This window comes from Pinus tabuliformis, chromosome 6 (genome assembly GCF_031772625.1).
Source record: "Pinus tabuliformis cultivar Carrire ecotype Pingquan chromosome 6, CPIR1, whole genome shotgun sequence".
In the NCBI taxonomy this organism is placed as follows: domain Eukaryota; kingdom Viridiplantae; phylum Streptophyta; class Pinopsida; order Pinales; family Pinaceae; genus Pinus; species Pinus tabuliformis.
Window position 1 is genome coordinate 1,270,155,887 of NC_142292.1, and position 13,134 is coordinate 1,270,169,020.

The window sequence follows — 13,134 nt, forward strand, 5'->3', positions numbered from 1 at the left end:
TCACCCTGTATTCAGCGCACCACTAGGGGAAGGTGAACCACTCACCCTATGGTCGCTAATAGCTAGCTCCAAGAAGTACCCCACACCCCCAGGACCTCCCAAAGCTCTATGTCCAACTCATATGGGACCCTCATAAGGGGGTTGTTCCACAACTCCAAGTCTCTCTCGGAAGGTTAAGAATTTGACCTTCTCGAGATGCTTCATGAGAATGTCAGCAACCTTCTCATCTGTCCTCATGTGTTGCAGGCTAACTGTTCCCCGTTGTACCATTTCCCAGATAAAGTGGTACTTGATATCAATGTGCTTGGAGTGGTCGTGGAACATAGGATTCTTTGATAGGCGAATACCACTCTGGCTGTCGCAAAAGATCACGATGGTATCTAGCACGTGCTCGAATAGCTCACTAAAGAGCTTCCTCAACCAAACTGCTTCACAACAGGCCATACTCGCAGCAATGTATTCAGCCTCGCGGTGCTTAGTGCAACCAATTTATGCTTCCTATTCATCCAAGATATAGAAGCAGACCCCAAAGAGAAGCAGCACCCAGACGTGCCCTTACGATCCACCACACGGCCAACCTAGTCAACATCTGTATATACATGCAGTCTCAAATCCCCGGCAATGTATCTCAGTCCATAGTGGATTTTGCCCTAGACATATCTCAAGAGATTCTTGGCAGCAATCCAATGAATGTGATGAGGCAAGACCATATATTGACTCAACGTGTTCACAACAAAGCATATGTCAGGACGAGAGTTGAACAAGAACATCAGTGCCCCCACAAGTTAACGATACTCAAAAGGGTTCGCCAATTTGCGCCAAGACTTGCAATCCACCATCCCACATCTCTCAAGTAGCTTCACAATATATCTTCCTTGAGAAAGGAAAATCTCACCTGGCTTCTGCCAGACCTCCAATCCTAGGAAATAATGCATCAGTTCTACATCCTTCATCTCGAACTCAGAAGCCAACTCCCTCTTGCATTGATGAATGAGAGGGTCATCACCTGTAAGAAAGAGATCATCCACATAGAGGACCAGAATGAGAGGTATGTCCTTTTCAACCTTGAAGTATAGGTTCAGGTCAGCATCGCTTCTTGTAAATCCCATCTTCATAAGATAGTTATCAATCCTCTCATAACAAGCCCTAGGGGTTTGCTTCAACCCATAGAGGGCTTTCTTCAACCTGCATACATGTCTCTCACGATCTTGAACCTCGAACCCCTCGGGTTGTTCCACATACACTTCCTCCTTAAGCGAACCATGCAAGAAGGCAACTTTGACATCAATCTGATGAAGGTTCTATCCTTGCGAGGCAACAAGGGCTATGATTGAACGAATGGTGGTATATCGAGCAATTGGTGCAAATATCTCATCATAGTCTACTCCTTCCTTTTGAGAGAAGCCTCAAGCTACAAATCTAGCCTTGAATTTCTCAACACTCCCATCAACTCCATGTTTGATCTTGTAAAGTCATTACGAAGTGACCACAAACTTATCCTTGGGTCTAGGTACCACATCCCAAACATCTTTCTTCATGATCGACTCATACTCTTCGTTCATCGCATCCTTCCAAACATGTTGCTTCACAGCTTTCTCCAATGTACAAGGCTCAGATTGTACAATGGTACTCATGGCAGTTAAGTACCCTTGGTACCTATTCAGCTTCTTGCTTTCACGAAATGTTCCCCTTGGTGCAATGTGTTTCTCGGCATCTTCAAGAGTATCTTTGAGCCATAAAGGCCTTTTCCTTGAAGTAGAGGGCTCACTAGGAAGTGGATCAACAGGATCCATCGGACCTTCAACATCGAGCATCAATTCATCAGACAAAAGTTCATCCTACTTTTCTGCATCAGCACCATCATTGGCCTTCCTAGGAATAGGAATATCTTGAATCTTTCTAAGAGAAGAATCTTCATCGAAAGTGACTTCATGACTTAATTCCACTTCCCTTTGACCAAGCATATAGATTCTATATGCCTTCGAAGTTTCATTGTAGCCCCCAAATGTTCCTTTCTTCCCAGATGCATCTAGTTTGTTTCTTTTCTCTTTCGATACATGAAAGTATACGGAACAACCAAAAATTCTAGAATGAGAAACATCAAGTTTCTTACCGGTGAATACTTCTTCAGGTGTCTTGAATTCTAAAGCTTGATTTGGGCATCTGTTTTGGACATACACAGTGGTGTTGGCAGCTTCTCCCCATAAGAACTTCGAAGACCTTGATCATGAAGCATAGGCCAGGTGGCTTCAATGATAGTAAGATTATTCTTTTCAGCAACACCATTTTGTTCAGGAGTATAAGTGGTTGTAGTCCCCCCTCTTAATTCCAGCTTCTCTACAATAGTCTTTGAATTCATTAGACTCATATTCGGTCCCATTATTGGTCCTTAGTATTTCAATGTTCTTCCCTGTTTGATTCTCGACCCAGGCTTTGAAGGAACGGAACCATTTGAATATTTCATCCTTCTTCTTTAAGAAAAGGTCCATGCTTGCGAGAGAAGTCATCCACAAAAATAGCATAATACAAATATCCACCCAAAAATGTCACGGACAATATACCAGATTGATCAAAATGGACCAATTGAAGAATATCGATGGTTTGAGTCTCATTTGAGGGCAATGGTCCCCTTGTATGTTTTCCAGCTTCACATCCCTAAAAAACACCTTCATGATTTAAGTTTAATTCGGGCATCCATATGACCATCTTCCTTACATCAGGTAAGGCTTTAAAATGAACGTGAGCAAATCTTCGGTGCCATAATTCGGATTGAAGAGAAGTATCACAAGCCATTTCTCCCAACGAACTTCCCCCAACCTAATAAAGACCTTCAACCCTGAATCCTAGAATGAATGCATCTCTTAGATTCCTTTGCCAAATATGATACTTCCCATTAATGAATGACATTTTGAAACCCTTATCTTCCTTTGCAGAAATAGAAACCAAGTTCTTTTTCAAATCAGGTACATATAGCACTTCTTGTAAGTGGAGGGTTTGACCTTGATTTAAGTGAAGAGTAACAGTCCCAATTCCTTTCACGGGATAAGTGGCATTATCCCCAAGTATAATCTCCACATTTGTCTTCTTTTCAACCAAGTTAGAGAGGGTCTCCTTGTACCCAGTGAAGTGCCTTGAGGCACCACTATCAACCAACCAACGGTCCAATGTATCTAGGAGGAGAGGCGGTGGAGAGGGTAGAAATAAGATAAAAAAATTGCTTAACAACATTAACTTTGTCATACCTGGAGTTTCTCGACTTCTTGGGAGGACGACCACCTCCATTTCGAGCAACAAGAGCATTCCTCTTTCCTTTGTTATTGAACCCGTTGTTCCTTTGATTTCCATTGCCCTTGAAGTTGTTGTTGTTATTGTTGTCATCATCTCTCCGAATATCCTTCTTGTGAGGACACTCTCTAGCGAAGTGACCAAACCTATTACAATTGAAGCACCTTCCTTTTCTTCCTTCTCTGAATCTCGGCATCCTTGTCCTTGATCCCTTGGACCAGCATTGTTCCTTCTCTTAAAATGAGCGACGAAGGCACTAGGATTGTTTCCATTTGAGGGCTTGTCTCTTTCCATCATCCTTATTTCTTCTTGAGTGCATCTGGCCAATAGTTCATCAAATCCCAGAATCCTTTCATTGTTGAGAATGGTAGTGTTGAACACATCTCAATCTCTTGTAAGGCCCCCAAGAGCAATAAGAGAGAGTTCCCAGTCCCCAGTGATTTCACCAATAGATAGGAGATCATTCTTGATCTCTGTAATCCTCATGAAGTAGGATTGGATGGATTCTCCTCTATCCATCTTGATATCTTTTAGCTTGTTCTTGAGAAAGAGAATTTGATTTGCATTGTTCACTTTGAACATTCCAACCAGGCTTTCATGCATCTCCTTAGATGTTTCCAAATCAAAAATATATGCAACCAAAGGCTTATGAGTGGAATCAACAATAATCTTCTTAACCTTTACCTCACCTTTCTTGTACTTGTTTTGAGCAACAGCGAATGCATTTGAAGGAGGCTTTTCTATTCTTCCTTTGACATAGTCCATGGCATCATTCTCTTCCAAAGTCATCTTACATGCATGATAGTCGAACTTGTCCTTAAGCTTATCCTCAGATTTGTAAAAAGATGTAGTCGTCATTGCGACTAATTCCAAGTCCTTGTCCAACAACTTCTCTTAATGATTGCTTTGCTTCACTCTTGCTTGGGCTTTTCCTTCACCTGAGCTTTGATACCATGTTAATTTTTTATAACAATGGTATGTTCTATACTAAAGCACAATTTACTTCAATGTTCCTTTAGCAACCCAATGACAATTTCCAATTATATCCAATAGCAATCACATTAACTTATAAACATTGATAGTAAATGCAGATAGAACATAAAATCATATGCAGAAAACAAGCCAAGACAAGAGGACACAAGATGTGGCAGATGCTAGGGACAAACCCCAATGTGGGGAAACCCTTTGATCAAATCTTCTTATTATTCTTCAATAGTTCAGCAGAGAGAGAGTACAAATATCAGAATTACATGCCCAAAACAGTCCTATCAAATCAGCAGTCAAACCAGCAATCAATGCAGCCCCAATCAAAAAGCCAACGGTGGTCAAAGCTGACCCAAAACGTCCTCCAAGCAGCTCGATCAATAGCAGTCCAATTCGGCCATCTAGGAGAGTCAAAGTCAGCCCAAAACAATTCAGTCAAACCCAGTCAATGGAGAGAGAAACACTGCTGTAATTTTCTGTAGTCAAATTTCAAGTCAACACTGGTCAAACTATCCCAAACTCCTTAATTTCTGTGCCAATAAATGCAGCCTAGAGAAATCGGAATTCTGGCCCAAAAACCGAGGTCAACGCTGGTCAAAACGCCCTTGGTCAATGTTGGTCAGCGCTCTGAATCTTAGGCCTGCTTTGATCCAAAAAAACTCGGCCTCCTGCCACACGTGAGAAGAAGAGAAGCTACCTCCAAGAAGTAAGAACCAAACAAAAGAGAAGAAAGAGATGATGTGATGTGTGATTAGTCAGTGTCCAAATGAGGGAAGGGTCACTCCTATTTATACAATTCATTGAGGGTGAGGATACCCATCTATTGGGCTCCATGAGCCTACATTTGACTGACCATTTGTCCATAAGAAGAATAAATTCATAATTCCATTTTTGCTTGTCAAAATGAGATGATCTTTATATCAAAATTGTACCTCTCCAAAGGAGGAAACCAATGCAACAATCATCTCCATCATATGAGTTGTCCTAAGGTGGAAGTTGGCCCTAGTTTCCAATTTTAACAAGCACCTTAGCTCTGATACCATGTTGATAAATCTAGGGCATCAATAGTTAGGATATTTCTCTTCTTGTGATATTTGCTTGTGATAGACGTTTACTTCTTGATTATGACCTTCTCTTCTTAAGGTTATTATTGTGTTCTTTTCATCAAGATAATTACCTAATCATGAACAACAAAAGACAAGAGACACGTATATAGGCTTGTCAGCTAGGGCCAAAATCTCTCTCTCTTTGAGAAGAAAACCCAAACGAAATTCTTCTTATAGATCTTCAATTGACGACCACCATGACCATGACAAATACCCTTGACACTAGAGTCCTCCCAAGACCAAGTCACTAGCCTCTTTTCCCTTTCTCGACTTCCTTGAGAATCTCGGTCTCCTCCTTTCCACACTGCTCTTCCTCTTCCCTTTCTCGACTTCCTTGAGAATCTTGGTCTCTTAGGTCTACAACCCTATTTCAAAAACCCTAGAACAATTTCGCTCCTCAATTAGTCTCTTCAAGAGAGAGAGACTGATAGCACTTCTACTCGGCTTCTTTTAGTGAGATTCTTTACCCAAACAAGATCACCTAAATGTAATTGCAAGTTCTTTGACCTTCTCTAGATGCCTTCGGATATGCTGCCTTCACACGTGGGAGAATATACTAGCCCAAATCAAACTTCCCAAAGTGTTCCTCCCTTTGCTATGCTTCCTTCATCTTTCGCTTCTTTTCTTGTCCTTTTTAGATGATTTTCGCACTAATGATAGAGGCTTGTTTCACCGAAATGCTTACCTCCAAATGAGGCCGAGCAATGCTATATATACATGTTTTCTCATGTCCTTTAGGCCAACATGATTACTTGAAGGAGGGTCGACATCATCTTCTATATTTCTCCATTCGTTGTAGGCCGACTTGAAGAGAACTAGTGACAAGGTCTTGGAGGATGACTTTACATAGACAAGTGTGACTTTTTACAATGTGTAACATGTCTTCATTACATGACAATGACTCTTTATACTTTATGACTAGATGACAAAATTCCTAAAGGCTGTCAATGGGAGCCTTAACTAAAAATAAAATATCTTGCTCATGAAACCCATGACGCAAGCATTACAATAATTTTATTTTTCTTCTTTACATCTCTTACATAAAATCACAATTACATGTCATTATAAAGACCGAACCTAGTTACACTTTTCAACATGCCCAAAAAATTTGTGTCTTTCATGTGATTGATTTTCCGAGTTTCCTCTCAATGATCAAAGTAAATGATCCAAAGTGCTTTCATTTATAAATTCAAATGAATATGCATTTATGAATGAGCATTAAACTAAGAAAACTTATTGAAATTGAAAACCATTAGTGGGTCAAAGAAAAAAATTTACAAACTGCACATCTACCCAAATATAAGCCCAAAAGTCATTCATATCGCCAACATATCACTTACAAATTTAAGTATGCTCAAAGATAAAAAGGAAACTGTGAAACCAATGCTTGGACAGGGAGGGGTTGCAAGATTTGGTGGGAAGAAATAACAATGTTTCTTTAGCCTCACCTTCCAGTTCCACAATGACCTCATCTTTTTTAGTTCCTAAAACCACAGCTAGTGCATAGCCTTCTATCAAGTCAATAGTTAAGATAAAGGAGAAGCAAGAAGTTGACAACTTGGTGGTTAGATGTTTTCTAAGGAATGACATGCCTTTCAAAATTATCAAGAACAAGCCACTCTACCAAGCTATGCTTGATGTTGTTTCTATTGTTGGCCCCTAGTAGAACGCTCTTGCCTATGATGACATGAGAGGGCCTATCCTTCAAAATGAAAAGGCCGATTTGCACTACTATATTAGCACTACTGTACTAGAGGAAATTAAAGCATCATGAGAGATCATTGGATGTATCGTGACGTCATATGGTTGCACTAATCAGAAGGGCATGACTCTTCTTAACTTCTTAGTCACTTGTATGAAAGGGGCAATGTTTATTAAATCTATTAATGCATCTGCACATGTTAAAGATGCAATATAGTATGTGAATTGTTGGATAGGTTCATTCGAGAAGTAGGTCCATAGAATGTTGTCCAAGCCATAACCAAAAACACCACTAATTATGTCGCCACTAGTAGGTTTCTTACGTTGAGGTATCCTACTTTGTTTTGGACTTCTTGTGTTGAACATTGTACTTATTTGACTTTACAGGATATTGAGAAATTTCCTTATATCAAGGATATCCTTTAATCAGCTAGGAGCATCACAAATTTATATATAATTATGCATCTGCACTTAGCTTGATGAGAAGATCAACAAAAAAGAGAGTTGATTTGTCCTATAATCACACATTTTGCCACTAGCTTCATATCTCTTCAATCTCTCTTGGCTTATATCTAGGAAGTGAAGTGAATGTTCCTTTTAAATGAGTGGCATGTTTGATCATTTAGCCATAAACGAGTGGGGAAGGCCATATGCAAGCTAGTGTCATACCAAGGGAGCTATTGAGTGGGAGTAGAGGAGGTGTGTGTTGTGGATAGGGCCAAAGAATTCATCCATGCCTATTATGAGGGCAAAGGAGACGATGGATTTGAGAAATGACTAGTAATATGGGGAGTGATTGATGACCAAAGGAAACTTCCAATTTTCTCAGTAAGCAATTTCACTTCAGAAATTCAACCATAAATGCACAAGGACAATAGAGATCACAATGCACAAAGATAACACAAGATTTACCCTGGCAAAACCCACTTGGGGAAAAAACCCAACAACCTTTTCCTTAGAGAAATTCTTCAGTTCAACAAGAGATACACCTAATTTTTCTAGTCAAATATGATAGTCAAACTTACCGACAATGCTATGGTCAAACTGCCCTCTTGTCAAGTCAATCTTCTACCCAAAAAACTCGACCCTGTCTAATCTGCCTAGGCCGAAATTTGGCCTCCCAAAATCTGCCCAGAATATGTTGCCTAGAAAATTTGGACCTACTGCCCAAAAGTTTGACCTATTGCCCAGAATATGCCCAGAAACTTACACATGTGAAGCTCCAAGAGAGAGAACCACATGTGCGAAGTCAAGGGGAGATAGAAAAGATACTTAAGAAGTCTTTGTCCTTCTTCTTTTCCTTTGCTTGGATGCCCAGAAGATGTCATGTCTTGTGAGAGATCGAATTGTGCCTGAAGGAGGAGATCAAGTGCCTTATATACAATGTTTTGGCTAGCTCGAATGGGTGTCTCTTCACTAGGGCTGACTTGAATTGAAGGGGTGTCAACTTGACAAGTTTGGAGCCAAAAATTCAAATTCTCTCTTTTAAAACTGGCATGAAGAATGTCTTAAATTAATAACTTCAAGGACTAAAATAAAATGACATGAAGATAAGATAATTTTATTAATGTCCAACAAATGACCATAATAGATCAACGGGACTGCCAGTTACAATGATTACATCATGCCAAGTCGATGGACCAAACGGTCCCCTTTAACATTTCTTAAAAAGCAGAAATACATCTATAATCTAAGTAAATGTAAATGTAGAAGCTAGAAGCTCTCGGCTTTGAAACAAAGCACTGCGATGAAGCAAAGAAGGAGAAGAAGAAGAAAGGGGGAAGGAGTCTCTTGCCCAGTTCCTACTCCTAACATCCGAGGTCGAGAGAAGAAAACTGAGAGAAGCTTGTCAAACTCTGTTGTCCTGTGGGCATACTGGGTTGTCGCTGTTGTCGCCTGGAGGTTCTAGGGCACCTCCCAGGGGTGGGTCCAATCCTGGAGCATTGGTGCAGTCTGGTGGTTCGGCCCCCCCAGGACCGCACTGATCTGGTCTCAGTGTCTGTGGGTCGGTCAACGGTTCTTTTGGTGCCCCGCGCTGATGGTAGCGCCCTAAAGAAGTCCATGATCTTCTGCGTGGTATCCAATCTGGTGGGGGGCTGAAGAAAACAAGCCCGAAATCTGAAGGCCTCCTAGAGATAAAGTGCAAGGCATCTCTGATCAACATATTTGAGGAAGCTGATCAAAGTCTAAGAAGACCTGAAGAGACAATGGAAACGACCTCGAATCTCGTAGTAAGCAACGCATCCGAAGATGAAGTGTGTCTCTGTCTCTATCTCTTGCAAGTGACAGAGCTAGCAAATTCTATCTGTCCTATCGATGTGGTGACCTGTCTCCACCCAGAGTCTGTGAGACCCAACTCCGAGTTGCCCGAGGGGGATTCGGAGTCTAATGGTTTTATAAAAGCCCTACCTTGTTTGAAGGTCACCTCATAACCCTTATCCTCAAATGTTAAAACTGAAACAAAGTTACGCTTGAGCCTAGGTACATAAAGGACATCTCTAAGATACAAAAGGTTTCCAAATTCCCTCGCAAATCGAATCGTACCAGTACCCTCGACCATGTACTTTCCATCATCTCTCGTCTCAATGTCAAATTGCATGTCCCTTTCTAACAGTTTTCTTAAATATTTCTTGTTTCCTGTCATATGATAGGATGCACCATCGTCCACATACCATAAACTGGTAGCCATTGAGCTTTCCATGCAAGCAATGAGTGAAAACTCCTCAAAATGAGAAAAGAACCCATCTATCTCTATACAGCTGCTACTTGGTTCTTCTTGGACCCTTTCTTCCTATTTGGGAATTTAATAACATAATGCCCAAATTGATAGCATGAAAAGCATTTGATCTTGTTGAGATCCTTTTTCTTCTTCTCACCCTTGGAGCTCAACTCTCCACCACCACTGCTCTTTTTTCCCTTAGATCTGCCACCTTCACTGGCTAGGGCAAAGTTCTCTTCTTCTTCAGTATTAACACAAGACCCAGCTTGTCTGTTAATCTCTTCTTGAACACAGTCACCCCATAATCACTCCCAATCTCAATCTAGAAGCTTTTCTCTCGCACAAATCCCATCTGTGAAGGCTTGCCACAACTTGGTGAAACCCAACAGAGTAAAATTCACCAGGTCTCTATCTGGCACTGTCTCTCCCACACTAGCGATCCCTTCCTTTACATGGAAAAACTTGGTGAGGTAAGATACCACAGAATCTGACTTGGCCATTTTAATATTCTTGAGCTTGTCCTTCAATACCAACTTTTTGCCCTCGCTCAAACCTTGATAGAGATAATTGTTGCACATGGCGTTGGCTATTTTCTTCCCAGTCAGGTGAGAAATAACGTGGTCTTTGACTCCATCCAAGATGATTCTTCTTGCCTTGGCATCCTTCTTGTTATGTTGAGCCAACTATTGAGGGTCAGTGGGTGCAGCTAGGACATTATCAACAAACTCCCATACCCCTTGCTCCTCCAGCGCCACTGCTATTCTTTCATGCCACGAACAAATGTTGGACACACCATGTAATCTGTCTTCAAATTTAAGACCCTAATATGCCATACTACCAATTCGCACTGCTCAAAACAAATCGCATTGCCCAGAAACCCTAGTGGCCAAATAGATCTGATAAACTTGCTCCCTCTGAATCGTAGAACCTACTACTGAAGATAAAATTGTGTTTGGTCTTCAATAAGAGGCTACGCTCTGATACCATGTAAGGTTTCCCTAAAGCACAGTAACTGATTCACAATTTTTTAAGTGTAACAACATAAATACAAACAACAGTTGTTCCATAAACTTAAATTACGAATACACCAAGTTTTCTAACTTGACATGCATAGCCAAAAATAAATAGATCTAAAGACAAACACATTCAACATGTAGAACAAAAGATATACCCAAGAAACCCCAACTCCAGTGAAAACCTGCAACTTTATGTCTTTTATTATCTTCAACAAGAAGGTTTTCTTCAGAATATTACAAGGGAGAACTTCCCCTTCACGATAGGAAAACATTGATCAACCTCCAAGATAACTTGATCTCACTTCTGCGCACTTGACATGTTCAAAGACCACACAGATCTATCTATCTGCGCATTCGTGTGACCACAGATCTCTCCTCCTTGCGCACACGTGTGAATTGGAGACTGTGCAAATATTATTTGGAGCTGAGGAAAGTCGGCCCTCACATGATCTCTTCTTCCTAGATTTTGAACCACTGCAATCTATTGAACCATAGTATTTTCCTCTCACTAATCTGACACACACCTTGTGTTCAACTTACTTGCCACTTACTCGCTCTATCTCTTATAATTTCGACCTCAACCCTAACATCTCTCTCAAGTCTCAACGGCTAAGATTAAATCGTGATGAAGGGATAAGATTAAATCATCAATTAACTTAGGAATTTTTAATCTTTCCTACATCCAAATTTAGGAAATAGTTAAATAAATTAATATTTTGCTAAAGTAGTTGTCTTGTGGGTCCCCCCACTAGCCTTAGCTCCTAGGCAAGCAAAACCCTTATCTACTCCAATCAACAAAAGGAGATGCCCTTCCTCATTTTTACTCATGGTTGGATATTTATCTTATGTTATGGATGGCTAGCTAGAGCGCTCTTGAGGATTTTATCTTGTGGATGCTTTCGAAATGATGGATGTTCATGGATCAATAGTCTTGTGCGTGATTTGATGTGTAAGTGATCTCTTCATATCTTTATGGTATTTTATTTTGACTGATTGCTAGTGTGATGTTACTTCCCTAATGTTGATGGCGCGCCCTCTTCATCTCTTCTTGATGGGTCCCTTCTCAAGACTACCAAAGGATTACTAGTGGAGGACCTTCACCTTGATCATTTTGAACCTTGATGGGCTACTGGGAAAATTTGTTACGGATGGAAGTAGTCAACACTAATTATCATCTTACTTGCACTTGTAACTTCTAAAAAAGGAGCCTTTTTTGACCCAATATGCCCAATGGAACGACACTAGTCTCCGCTCCTTCCATCAACATTATTCTCTTAATCTTTTCAAAAAATGGTTTTGATGGATTTACTCCATATCGCCTTTGAATTCATTTCCCTAGAATCCCAGCAATCCTATCCTAGGGAAGCTCCCCTTGAGCCAAAGGAGAGCCGACCTAAAATGTACAAGAGGTTGGTGAGATAACAGTGGCCCCCTCCTAATTACACCAAAGCCTCACTTGAGCTTTAAGACTTTATCTCCAGAAGTGTGTGTCTATTTTATAACAATGACAATAAATATACCATTAATTGTTATAACAATAGCAACTATTTATAGAATGACTAAGATGCACAGAAATGTTACAGAGGAATATTTTCCTCCCAACCATAGGTACTATTACATGATTGCTGCTCTCAAGCTGAGGCTATGAATTGACAAAAGCATCACGCTTACTCTTACAGGCTCAAATCTCATCTCTCCACAGCGTCACATGCATGCAACCCACCCGCCTTCCTACCGGAACGGGAAAGCCCAACAACTCTTCACTACCAGCCTCCATGAATGCGAAAAGTATATCATAGCAAACAACAATGGATCGTCAAACGCACACACACAACTGGGGAATTTCACATCACAGCTTTACACAGCCATCTCTCCACATGTATCCTGCCCCCAAATTCCTACTCTTGAGGCAGTGACAACAGCACCAAGAGGAACACATACGCAGCAGCATAAAATGCACCATGTGAAGGAGAGAACAACAGCATTGAAACTATTGATTAACAATCATCGACTAATGAGGAAGAAGTGAGTAAGACAATGGAAAATTTACCTTTTATATGGACTTTTGTGTGGTTGGCTAGTTGTCAGCTCGTAATCTCAAGGCATGTTTTCTTAAGGTTTATTTTCTGAAGCATTTTATGAGGTATGAGGGTAACTTAATGAGGTACCACATGCCCCTCTCACTTTCTCCCTTTTTCCTTCCACCAGGTATCAGCTCATTGCCACTCTTCAAGTTACCCTTGTTCATTTCATGCCCATTTAAATATTAATTTCATTACAATCATATTTTAGTTGGGATCAAGGTAAAAAGTTGAGTTCCCTT

General features: G+C 40.6%; 1 protein-coding gene across 2 annotated transcripts in view; it reads right to left on the reverse strand.

Moving 5' to 3' along the window:
* The window catches only part of SCD1 (stomatal cytokinesis defective / SCD1 protein (SCD1)), a 470,752-nt gene that overhangs the window by 368,166 nt on the left and 89,452 nt on the right, over positions 1 to 13,134 (reverse strand). The window lies entirely within an intron of this gene.